This window comes from Homalodisca vitripennis, chromosome 1 (assembly GCF_021130785.1).
Source record: "Homalodisca vitripennis isolate AUS2020 chromosome 1, UT_GWSS_2.1, whole genome shotgun sequence".
In the NCBI taxonomy this organism is placed as follows: Eukaryota; Metazoa; Arthropoda; class Insecta; order Hemiptera; family Cicadellidae; genus Homalodisca; species Homalodisca vitripennis.
In genome coordinates, this window is record NC_060207.1 from 118,544,011 (window position 1) to 118,557,045 (window position 13,035).

Genomic DNA, 13,035 nt, shown 5'->3' on the forward strand with positions numbered 1-13,035 from the left:
ATTGCTTGTGATGAGACACCAGGAAGATGGTAGGAATTCCTCGATGTCCGAAGTAATTCTTTAAGGCAATCGGAAAAGAAAAACGTGGTTATATAAAGAAATATAAACTGACTATCAAAAATACCAGGAATGTATTTAGAGAAAATCTTACAGGTTATTAACCATCTGTGTTTCCACCAGACAGGCGTAAGACTAGAAACTAATACTGAAACAAACTGTCATATCCTGGCTGACTTTAGTGCAATATTCAACAGTGAGCCACAGACCGAAAGTTTTGTTTAAGAAAAACCTGTACCAAATCCTTAATCGAAATCTTCCACATACAAAAATATCATGGAAATCATCAAAACATTACAAAAAACAATGGAGCCCCTGATGAGTACGGAATTATTGCAGAATTTTTGAAATTCAATAAGATGGATTTAACTAAAAACAATTACAGAATCATAATAGACATCTGGAAAGCCGAAAAATTTCCTGATGACGGAAGTGTACGGTGTTTCGCCCAAACAGATGACAAAACCGGCCCAAAATAGTTATAGAGGAATTTCCTTACTACCGATTAGTGGTAAAATTGCTTCTATGCACTCCAAAACAGACTATAACCACAAGCAGAATCAAAGCTATGTGAATATCAAGCTGGTTTCAGGAAAGTTCGAGCTTGCGTAGGCAGATCTGAAGCTTGAAAACAATTCTTCAGACGAAGAAGTGTGTGAGTGTAGTGTAACCTTCTCTGATCAAAAATGAAACATATGACATAGAAGATGAATATACTCTCTTTGATATGCTTACAGAGTGTGGAATAGACCAAATGACAATATCAATCAATAACGAGATATTAACATGCACAAGTAGGTAGAATTTAAAAAGTAAAATCGGTAGGAGAAATATCTGACCAGTTTGAAATTCAGATAGGGATTAGACTGTGTCTACTCTTTTTATCATATCATCATATCGAGCTTACGGTAAAAAAGAAAAACAGAAAAGAAAACAAATCTGAGGAATCTTATAGACCCAAAACTTATTCACACATTCAAGAAAGGAAGTGTGAAACTTGACAGATTATCAAGAAAAATATGTTGGAACAGGAACCTTCTAGGAAAACTGTAATCGAATGATCAGACGAGCGTATAAATCAGTGCAGTGAACGAATGACGAGATATTGGAGTGAAAAAAGGAAAAGGAAAGCAAAACATGAATACGCAAGTTCAAACGCTCTCTCAATAGGGAATAATCTATGCGTAATAGACGCTTGTACAATACAAGGTACCTTATGCTTGAAAACCATACCAGATATCAATTTTAAAGAGATCCGAATTGTCGGAATATTTCAACAAAATTTGATATCTTCTTCGTTAGCTACTATATATGAAAAAATTGCAATTTTAAAAACATCAAATTACTGTGGCACACAAATTGTACGAGAAATAATGTAGAGAATTAATTTTTTTTTACAACATCAGAAAATTTTTATGGATTTGTATTGAAATTTCTTTTTTATTATAGTAACTACTTCTATTACGAGTCGTTTAGATATGGATTTATCAAATCAGAAGAGTTAATTAGGACTTTTTGTAAATATCAACGATTTTACAACACAATGTACAAAGATTTTGTATGATGATGTTTTATATGAAACAAAAGATATTAATATAGATAGAACTTCTTTAATTTGTAGAAGTTGATGGAGGGACTTTTTAAGAAATAGTGTGGGGTGTTTGTAAGTGTAATGTTAAATTAATGAGACTGACGTTGTAAGTGATGAATTAAATGATAAGGTTTGGGGAATTAAGGAATAGGGGAAGGGTTTGGGGAATAGTGCACCAACCACAGTTGTCACTTCTAGCTCTGTAGTCATTCACACTATGGCCACTTGTATAAAAAGGTGTGTCCAGCCATTCAATGACAACTGTGTCCTCAATAACCAGGATTAGGCGCTCGAGGCCTGGGATTTAATCCCAGAACCTCGAGTTTTAAAGGCGGACACTCTACCACTGACCTATCCAGACTCCCAATAATTCTGTGAAAATAAGTATCTTCAACGAACTTAGTGCATGCTATCACAAACTTTACCTGCATTTATTTAATACATTTTTATTTAAAAACTGCCTGACCAATTTTCATGAAATTTGCTACACATGTGGCAAATACTTGACTCTTTCAACTGAACTTACTTTCAAGAGTGAAGTCATCTCCTATTTCTTAATATTCATAAAAAAATAAAAAATGTATCAAAAATCTAAAACTTTAAAAAACAAGAGTTCTACTAAAGTTTCATGAAAATAAAAAAAATTCAATTCACTCCTATCACCATTTATCTCAAAACTTATGTATAGTAAACTATTACACCTTTTTGATGAGATTTGGTATACAGGATCAGTAAATAAAGGAATTTTTTTAATCGTCAAATCATCATTTCCGGTCCAACCCTTAAAAATAACCTTGAATAATTTATTTCCTAATATATATATATATATATATATATATATATATATATATATATATATATATATATATATATATATATATATATATATCCCCAGTTTTAAAATACTTCTTTGATAACAAATACTTATTTTAGTGTCTCTAATATTTGTACATAATATAAAAATTTAACCAATACAAAACAAAATGTAACCTAATCAATATTGAAGATTATTTATAACTAAAATCCGATGGTAACGTAAAATAAAATTAATATTTGACTGAGCTAATTATGAAAAAACACTTGTAATTTATAAAAATATTGTACACTATATAGGAAATTTGTGTGTGATGTGACATACAATACAAACAATATTTCAGTTTCATTGTCAATTTCTTCTGAGATTTCCTATAGACTGCAATTAGGCACGAAACCTCATTTTGGAGCCTAAATGATGCTTCATGCGAATTTAAAAGTCTGTAGGTCAGTTTATATTCGACACATCGTGCGGCCAGAGACAAATAGACATAAATGATATTTTACAGGCTTTGCATACGCTCAGCCTAAAACACTAATAGTTTGATTTATTTGTAAAAGTTAGTGGGATAATGATTTTAACATTTGCTGTATTTAAATTATTTTCACATTGTTAAAATGGTCTACTAAAAATGTTGTTTAAGATCATTACTTTTTAAACTTAGTGTGCCTGAACCTAATCGGGACATAATTTTTCCAATCTGACATTAACGATGTATAAAGAAACAAACATTAATAAAAGATCAATCCTGAAAAAACTTAACAAAACAATTTACCGTACAGTAAACTTCCACCTTATAAAATTGTTGCAAAATTAATTATTTACCTTCAAGTGAATACAATGCAGACAAATTTAATGAAAGAGAACAACAATGCTAAACCGTTTCTATGCAATTGCGTACGTTTTAACTTCATTTTTTAACTGAAATCGATTAAAAACCTTTCTGAAATGCTAGACATTCTCAAAAATCTTACTCCGACGCAACTTGTAGGTGGTGTGCTGGCGGGGGGCCTCATTGTTGGAGGCTTCGTGTACATCCACCGCAGGTACGAAAGAACCCTTTGAGAAGAAAAAGTTAGTACATTTTATGGTCTTCCCGCACTCATTATAATTATTTCTACAGTTCAACTGGATAAAAATGTTAGATTAGATTTAATTTATAAATAACAATAACGGCAATGAATAACATTTTGTTATAAGATTTTCAGATACGGCCGACGTGGACCATCTGACAAGGGTAGGATTGAGCCAGCCACCACCGTCTTGTATGTAAATCCCCGATACCAGTCGGAATCCTCTTCTTCGGATGCGGAAAATGAACCGCTGCCTGCCATAGAAACGCAAGTTGGAGTCGCCGGTGGATTTTCGGAAGGCGAAGATCATTCACAAGCATCAATGGTAGCAATGGCAGGCGGTATTGAGAGATTATGAAGAGACAGTACAGGTAAGATTGGATAATTCTCGCAGTTAGAAGTAAGGAAATGAATCCTTTCTCGTATTTTATCATTAATCATCCTGAACAATTAAATAAACTTCCTTTCTATTAAAATTTTATGTTGTGCGTTTTGATGTGGTTGTTGTTCATATTACCGTCATAAAAAAATCATTTCAAAATTTCAAATCCAACCATTCATTGTAAAATATAGGACATTATTACCTCATTTTTTCAGCAAAACAAACTTATTTTGACCAGGACAGAATTATGACCCTGATTATGATACAAGATCTGTATCTAAGGTAAAAGACCACTACTCCCGGATTTGACACAAAACCTGATCAACCTGATGTACGGGGTACAGTGTATAAGGTACCATGCTTGGCAGTTGAAAAGTCCCCGCAACATACAATCGGCCGGCTTTACAATGTTTATAAGATTTGCATGTTCATGTTCTGAAAATATGTAATATTATCTGTAATAAATTATATATATGTAACAGCACATGTGTAATAACATGCATTAATATGTCATAAAATTAGTTGATTTCTAAATATAATTTACTCTAATGAATAAAGCTAATATTTACATGAATATTTTGGCAAAACCATTAAACTCCATGCAGAGCTAACAACTTCACTACGATATGACCTAAAATATTGTCAACACATAGTTGGTAAAATAATGAATGGAAATTCTGAAGTATTTTAAAATTTACGCTACTTGAAAGCTAAACCTTAAACGCACAGTAAAAAGAATACTTTATAGCATGTCTGGTTTTAAATAGAAAACAAACATGCTGTTTACGAAGAAGTAAGGTTTTAGAAGAAGTTTTACGTTCCATTAGAAAATTTGGAGAGCACAGAGTTATAAATAAAAACAATCTTTAAAGCTAACAATAATAAAAATAAAATAATTGAAAATCGAAATTTAAAGTAAGAAAATTTAGAAACTAAGTTAATGGAAAACTATATTATTTGTAAAGTTTGTGATAACAATAATTTGCGCGAGATTTAATTGATTTCAAAACACATTATTTTTAAATATAATCTTGATGTTTAAAGAATACAACAAAAATAAAACTAAAAATCGATTAAGAGAATTACAACAAAATAGCCATGGTTTACTAAACATTCTATTGACTATTGGTCATATGCAATACCTTTTGGGTGTATTACCACATCAAATGTATGTCATCGTTTCGCCTAATTTATATTTTATACTATTAAACTTATTTCTTTTACGATTTGTTCAACTTATAAAAATAATTAATTTTATTTTTAAAGTAATGTAACCTACTTACAAAAAGTTTTGCCTATATTTGGGCTAAATTAGGCTACTTTTATGTATGTTGAGTTGTGTTTTTATTTATTAGATCTTTTTCGTAAAGGGTTAGGAATGTTTAATGTAAACATAAAATTTAATTATAATATAAAGATGAATAATTTTTAAACAAAATCCTGTAGCGTACCTTAAAACCTTTGTGAATTATTATAAGCAATTAAAACATTCACATAGAAGAACCAACATCGTAAAAGAACAGTTAAAATATTTTATTTAACTTTAATTGCACAGTTAAAAATAGACATTCAGTGCACACGTGTTGTAAGGTATTGTACAACGACATTTGGCATAAAGTAACAATGACGTTTCATGTTTTCCATGCGAGTAAAAAGAAGTGTTAGTATTTTATCAAACCACAGTCCTTTAGTGTACTCATGATATTGACATCATTTCTGGTCTGCCCAGCAGTAATTCCTACCATCTCAAACGATTACTACGAACTCGTGGTGCAAGTACGCAGCAACAACACGGACTGTAATTTGTTAATCGCGCGTCGTATTCGCAATTTCCTGACTGGGTTTTCCTCCTTCCCGACCTCACCCGATTACTATTTTCGTCTTTTTCTCGAGAACCTTGAATGCTACTATGAACTCAATATATACGCTGATAAACTCATGAATATATTATACCCAGGAATATATGTCTAAAAACCAAAACCAAAATTAACAATATGAACAATACCCAAGATCATCAGCCAATCATGCCTTTAAATTCAAAGTTTTTTAATGGGACAAAAAGTAGGTTTGGGCAATCCTCATTTTGACTGTATATGTTTAATAGTCAACGTTTGTACGTTTAATTGTCTAATGTTTATGTGGTATGTTTTGTATATATTTATGTATGAAATCGTAACAAAAATAGCAGAAGTATCCAGAGGCCGTAGTGGTAATATCCTGTTTTGTGGATTCAACTACAATCTGGGTCTCTATTTGGGCCTATTTAAAGTTAACCATCCACATGTTCTAACAAAAGTGAAAATGAGCACAACACACACACACACACACACACACACACACACACACACACACACACACACACACACACACACACACACACACACACACACACACACACACACACACACACACACACATATATATATATGCTAGTTTCCTCACATTAGCTAACATAACTTTGCCTGGGGAAGGTTATATTAGGTTAAATTGAATTAAGTTCGAGTAATCTCAAGCTTTTAAATCAAGACAACGGGTTCAAACTTATTCTGGCTGGCTTATTGAGCCTGGAGAATTAAGTAAAACGGCTTCTATAATTTTTTTATTTGTATAAAATGTTAGTTTGAATTTTAAGTTTTTGTAAAAAAATTAATTGTTATTTCAACAAGACCAATATTGTTATTTCAATAAGAGTTATATTGGCCAGTGTCATCCGACAGTAGAGCTCTTCAAAGTACAATAGTGTCAAACATTCCCTCAAATCAGGCAGCATTTTAGAAAAATGAGGTCTCACTAAAAATAAAAATAATACCAGAATAATTTACATAGACACAGTCCACTATCATTACACATTTACTTAATATATTGTTTAAAGAAGTTTCGTGTAAACATTAATGGCATGGCGGTAGGGACTAAATCTAATGAACAAATAATATACTCTAAAAACAACATGATATTTCATACGAGGTATTGTACCCAGGAACTAGAGTAATAGAGATACGAGGATTGTTCTTTCGTACATTTTCTTTTGATGGGCCGTGACCATGCAGATCTCTACAAATAAAAACCAAGCACAGGATGATGAGCTAAAAGTACTCGATATTGAAAGTCCTCCGGTATATCTTTTCCATGTAACTCTCAGGTTATCTACGAAAGTCATTTCTTTAGCGGACAACATACATACTCATACTAAGGATCTGTAAAATATCAGAGAAAAACTAATAAGAATACAACTTTGAACACTTTTGTATTTTTTTTATTGGTACAATGTACATTTCAGATTCGAAGAATCCATATTCAGGTACTTGTAGAGGTTAAGGTCTAATAATAATCATAGAAAAGTTTACAAATCTATATAATATGCAAAACAAAATAACGAGAACATATTTAAAGAGTGAAATTAATTCCACCGTTTCACTGAGGTTAAGGGGTTAATGTACCCTAAAGTAGACTTGATTGCTGATTGTAGAGCCAACTTGTTTGATTTCTGTGAATCGATGGAGAGATTAGTGTCATGAGGGTAAAAGTTGGTCGCCGCAGTCTAGTACAGATGTTATGGCAGTCATTGACAGTAACAAAATGAACAGGGTTCCAGCTGGTGACGTGACGAATTCCCGATTTAGTAAAAAAAGTCTTTTAGAAAGCCATTACCAAACTGCACTAAACTACTCTTAGTAAAGGATAGGATCAAATCCTAGGAATAAAACAATTATTATTAGAGATATACGGAATGAATGTTACCCAACGCTACATTGAAGATTTTCTCTCAGAACAGCTCTCATCGAAAGATTGACGTACAGAAGCCAAAACTTAAACACTCCAAAATTTCAGTACAGCTCAGGTACTGTCATAAATACTGTCATTAGTATTTATTTATTGACAACTGGAATTGAGGTACAATTATCACCAAACTGGTTCAAATACTTACAGAAGTTTGCACTATAGTAAAATTGATTTATTTAACGCAAATTAAAAAGATTCCTAAAATACTGTAGTGGTATGGAAACAACTACATATATAGCAACATTTAGATTATACGAACAATATTCTAATGCTGCGTATATATTATATTATAAAAAAACTTAAAATACGAAGTACTAAATCAGTTGTTGATGTAACGTCAAACAAGTGAAAGATATGCCTCAACAAGACCGACATTACGAGTTGTAAGTGACTCGGGTTCGTAGTAGGTGCTGGATTCGAGCCAATGTCCGACTGTCGATCTCTCAGTACGAACTCTTTGATAATCGTGACATAAGTATTTCAGGTAACAACTATTTCTTATCTGTATGTTGTGACGCATGTCAAAGTATTAAGACCGACATTACGAGTTGTAAGTGACTCGGGTTCGTAGTAGGTGCTGGATTCGAGCCAATGTTCGACTGTCGATCTCTCAGTACGAACTCTTTGATAATCGTGACATAAGTATTTCAGGTAACAACTATTTCTTATCTGTATGTTGTGACGCATGTCAAAGTATTAAGACCGACATTACGAGTTGTAAGTGACTCGGGTTCGTAGTAGGTGCTGGATTCGAGCCAATGTCCGACTGTCGATCTCTCAGTACGAACTCTTTGTTAATCGTGACATAAGTAATTTCAGGTAACAACTATTTCTTATCTGTATGTTGTGACGCATGTCAAAGTATTAAGACCGACATTACGAGTTGTAAGTGACTCGGGTTCGTAGTAGGTGCTGGATTCGAGCCAATGTCCGACTGTCGATCTCTCAGTACGAACTCTTTGTTAATCGTGACATAAGTATTTCAGGTAACAACTATTTCTTATCTTATATGTTGTTGTGACGCATGTCAAAGTATTAAGACCGACATTACGAGTTGTAAGTGACTCGGGTTCGTAGTAGGTGCTGGATTCGAGCCAATGTCCGACTGTCGATCTCTCAGTACGAACTCTTTGTTAATCGTGACATAAGTATTTCAGGTAACAACTATTTCTTATCTGTATGTTGTGACGCATGTCAAAGTATTACTGGTTATTTATAAAAACAAATACCGTACCTGAGCGTATATTCCTAAACATTCTTTTACTTAAAGAAACGTTATCCATATTCTTTACATTTTCATTTAATATACTATGAAGGCCATTTTTACGTTCAAAACCGTTTTAATGAGAACTTTTCTAAGAAATTACTCTTACGATTTTGAATAGACAACGTTTAATAAACTTTTACAAACCGATATTCTTTAACAGTTTGTTGAAACTTTTATATAACACAAAACTAAAGTTCTATTATGGGTGGACATATAATTTATGAATATAATGTTAGGCGTGTAGATTGCATTCTACTAAGTAATTTTGTTTTTAAAGTGTTTTAACCAGATCAATTAATTAATTCTGATTTTGTACCTAAATTATTCATGTTATTCTTCAAACAGCAGGGTTTTCAAATTAGAGCTCTTTATTTTAACAAAAAAAATGATATTTATAAGATGTGTCTCTGCAAATGAGTGACAAAATATTCACAATCATAAACATTTGTTGAAGAACTAAGAAACAGTTTTGGCTACTTAGTTAAATTCCCGCTTTTCTGGAAGTTATTGAAGTTTCTTAGAATAGCAATACAAAAATTATCTTTTGTAATTACATAAAACCGTAGCTATATTTTTACATGACTGAAAAGTTTTGGCCAACAATAAGAAAACAAAGTGTACTAAATTTTAAAATCAATTTTATAAGCCAAGAAGGTTTCAAGGATATTTTATAAAAACAGAAAATTTAATTGTGAAAAGGGTAGAGCACACGATTTACGATATACTGGAAGATGAATGTGACGGTTGTGTTTTGCAACCTTACTGTCCCTACTGTCTCTCTAACGGGTGTTTCTTGTGCAACGCTGCAGACGTCTGCCAGGAATAACAGTTACATTCTTACTGTGGCGTCAGGAACACAGCTGAAGGATTGTTATACAGTGATAAATCATCGATCACAATGGTCGTCCTCTCGGTATGTACTGAGGACATCAAGTACTTGGTAGCAAACCTATACCTTTACCACTTTGTACAGAACGCGATCTCGTTGGTATTGTTCAAGGAAGTGTATTTTGGAAATACGGCGGGATTATTAACTTTACTAGATTAACAATTTAAATTCTCACAATTGCTCATTCTCAGGATATTCTTTGGTAATTTAGTTTCAAATTGAGTACTTTTCTGCCAACAGGAAACTATACTCTTATCTTTCTTGTCCTTGAAATATACAAAATTGATCCCATCTTGATTCTTTTCCTGGATGTAATGGACCGAGCTAAAAGGAAACTGCCAAAACTGGATGTAAGCGACACCGCAAACCCGGAAATTTCCCCTCTCTTCCCCTTTTGGCGGGTATCTTATCGCGCATCAGCCCCGGGTACTGTGCTATCAGCGCCGCGCCTCCAAGCTGACTCACCGCCAGCGCTCCCGGCCGCGCTCTTCACCTTGCGCGGAGGTCGACGCAACAAGGTCCGCCGTCAGTGTAGCCGCGACGATGGACCTGCAACCATCACCCTTAGAACTCTCCCGTGGGGGCCAACCCCCAGTGAACCGTGACGACCCGGACTTTTCTACCGTTCCCGAAGACCGGGAATCCTCACCCTCCATGGATCCGTGCCCCTTAGACGAATGCGGGACCCTTCCCAGCCTCGCCACCATCAAAGATTCACTCGCCATCGCGGAACGCCTGGCTCAGGCCAGCCTCATGACTTCCCCTGCCGCCAAGAGGAGGCTGCAGGCCCGCCGCATGGAGCTGGGCCTGGGCGAGGACCCCGAATATGTACCGCCGAAACATCTCCTCCTGTATTTAGTCAGGTAAGTCTTGGCATCCGTACTTTAGACCAGAGAAGTTGCTGTTGTCTGCGATTTAAGCTATTAGCAAGGATCATAACGTGTATCAACCGCTCTTGTTCAAAAACACGGATCCTCAGCGCAAGACATGACTCTGCTAACAACATAACTCCTGGTCGACCTGTTTGTACATAGAAGGATAATAAACTGTTTAATAAGATTTCATCAACATTAGTTACTCGTAAATCACCCAAAATGTAGTAAATTCCAATCAACATTAATTTTTAGAAAAGGATACACTATTTTAACAAGAATCCTTATTATGCTTACATGTTCTTTTTTTGAGCTCATTAACTTCGTTTAAAGCTCCAAAACGTAAACTGGCGGTAACGGGTTACAGATTCTGTGTTAACGTCAATTGTAATTTTCAAACTGTGAAATTGCTCCTTTAAAATAATCTTCTCGTGCAAGAGAAATAATGTTTCAGTTTTATTATTCTATGTGTAGTTGATTATAGTTATGTAATTACAATTTTAGATTGTAATAATTTGTTTTCCTGCTACGTATATAAAGAGTGAATTTTAAATTAATATGCAATGTATCACTTTATTAATTCTTTATTTTGAATTCAAATATCAAAAAACAGGCACGACGTGAAAACTTCTAATTTAATGCAATCAGCACAGAATTATTGGTGATTAAAAAAAATGACAGCACCTAAAATGTAGTAGGAATGAAGTATGTATTTGTATTTTTCAAATCATACTTTGTTGCTTTCGACTCATCCTAAAATTCTTGAGATTATATTAGTTTTACAATTGATTTAAAACACCAAATGAGTTTCCTTATTTACAATATTAAGAATACCAAACAGATGAAGAACTAAAAATGAGTTCCTTCATTTATAAGGGGCAGAAATTAAATTGTTAGTGAAGAGTAATCTTTTTAGTATTATAGTTACAGATCAGTGTGTGATGTGATCGGTTTTTTGCGGAACAATATTGTATTTTTAAAGCAAATTTCAGTTACATATCTTTAATATATAATTTCGTTTGAAATCCTCTGCCTCCTCCTTTTGATTTAAATTTAATTTCCAAAAAATAACTGATTAACTTCCAAAATGAACGGAGAATGTATGTTAGTCCCCCTTAAATTTCTAGTTCAACCGTGAATCATTTTAGATGTTATTCTTGTTTGAAAATTGAACACATAGAGTGTAAACATGTAATTAGAATGGAGAGTTAATAGTGGAAATCGATTCCAAAATTTTATGATAACACAATATTTGTTTTTGAACTGTCGTAGGTGGCCGGAATGGAAACCAATTTATTATTCTGCTACTTTGACTCTTAGAATTTTTTTCACCAGCTGATTCCGACTGCAAATGTAACTTACATACAATTAAAATGGCGTTAGCATGATAAAAGGACGATCACGCGTTTTTCATTACCTACAATAATACACAGTTTTTAATACAGAAAATTAAAATGTTAGTTAATAGAGGTGATAATTTATATAATTTACACCTACAATATCAAAAACTAAATATAAATTATACATTTTAAAATAATCGCATAAGCGATATTATATTACAAACTTTACTAATGCATTAAAATAAAACAGTATTTTAAAAATCAAACAATAAAACTAGTGCTTGTTTTGAAGTAGTGTTTTGAACTTGCTGCTGAACAGGAATACCTTGGCTTGGTCTCCGACTGCATCATCACCGAAAGGTGAAAGCCAGTCTGCTGTAAGATACACTATAATCTATTTTTTCGAGGAATCTGTAAAGGAACTTCTCTTAAATATTACAATCCTCGACAATTATGACCTGGATCAAGTTACAAATTCCAATCTTTTTATCTGGTCGAATAACTTTTATTTTCGTGTCTGACGATTGTTTCTAAAAGTGTATTAGCCAAATATTTTGCCTTAAACATGTATTATTCGGTATTTTGAACCCATTTGTGCTACTTCTGCGTCCATTTCATTACTACAAAAACAGCGTCATTGATGTTCAGTTTCTTAGTTACGGAAAATTTTTCTATCGACTTCACGAAAAACAAAGTAGTGAGTTCTTATCCGATGCAAATTACCTCTTGCCTCCCAGACAACAATGTGTGTGTTGCCTCTTCCCACCCCTCCCTAGGTACGTTAAACCTAGAGCCACAAGTGCCTCGTCTTGACTCACGTCAGCATCACGTGAAGTAATTGTAGGTAACAGCAATCAGTACAGTGTAGAGTCTTGACAGTCGCGTGGCTTCAACGTGTTTCATCGTCAGTGAATTTGTGACCACCAGAATAATCAATTTGACTGTAGAAATCTTTTTTTATAATTATTAA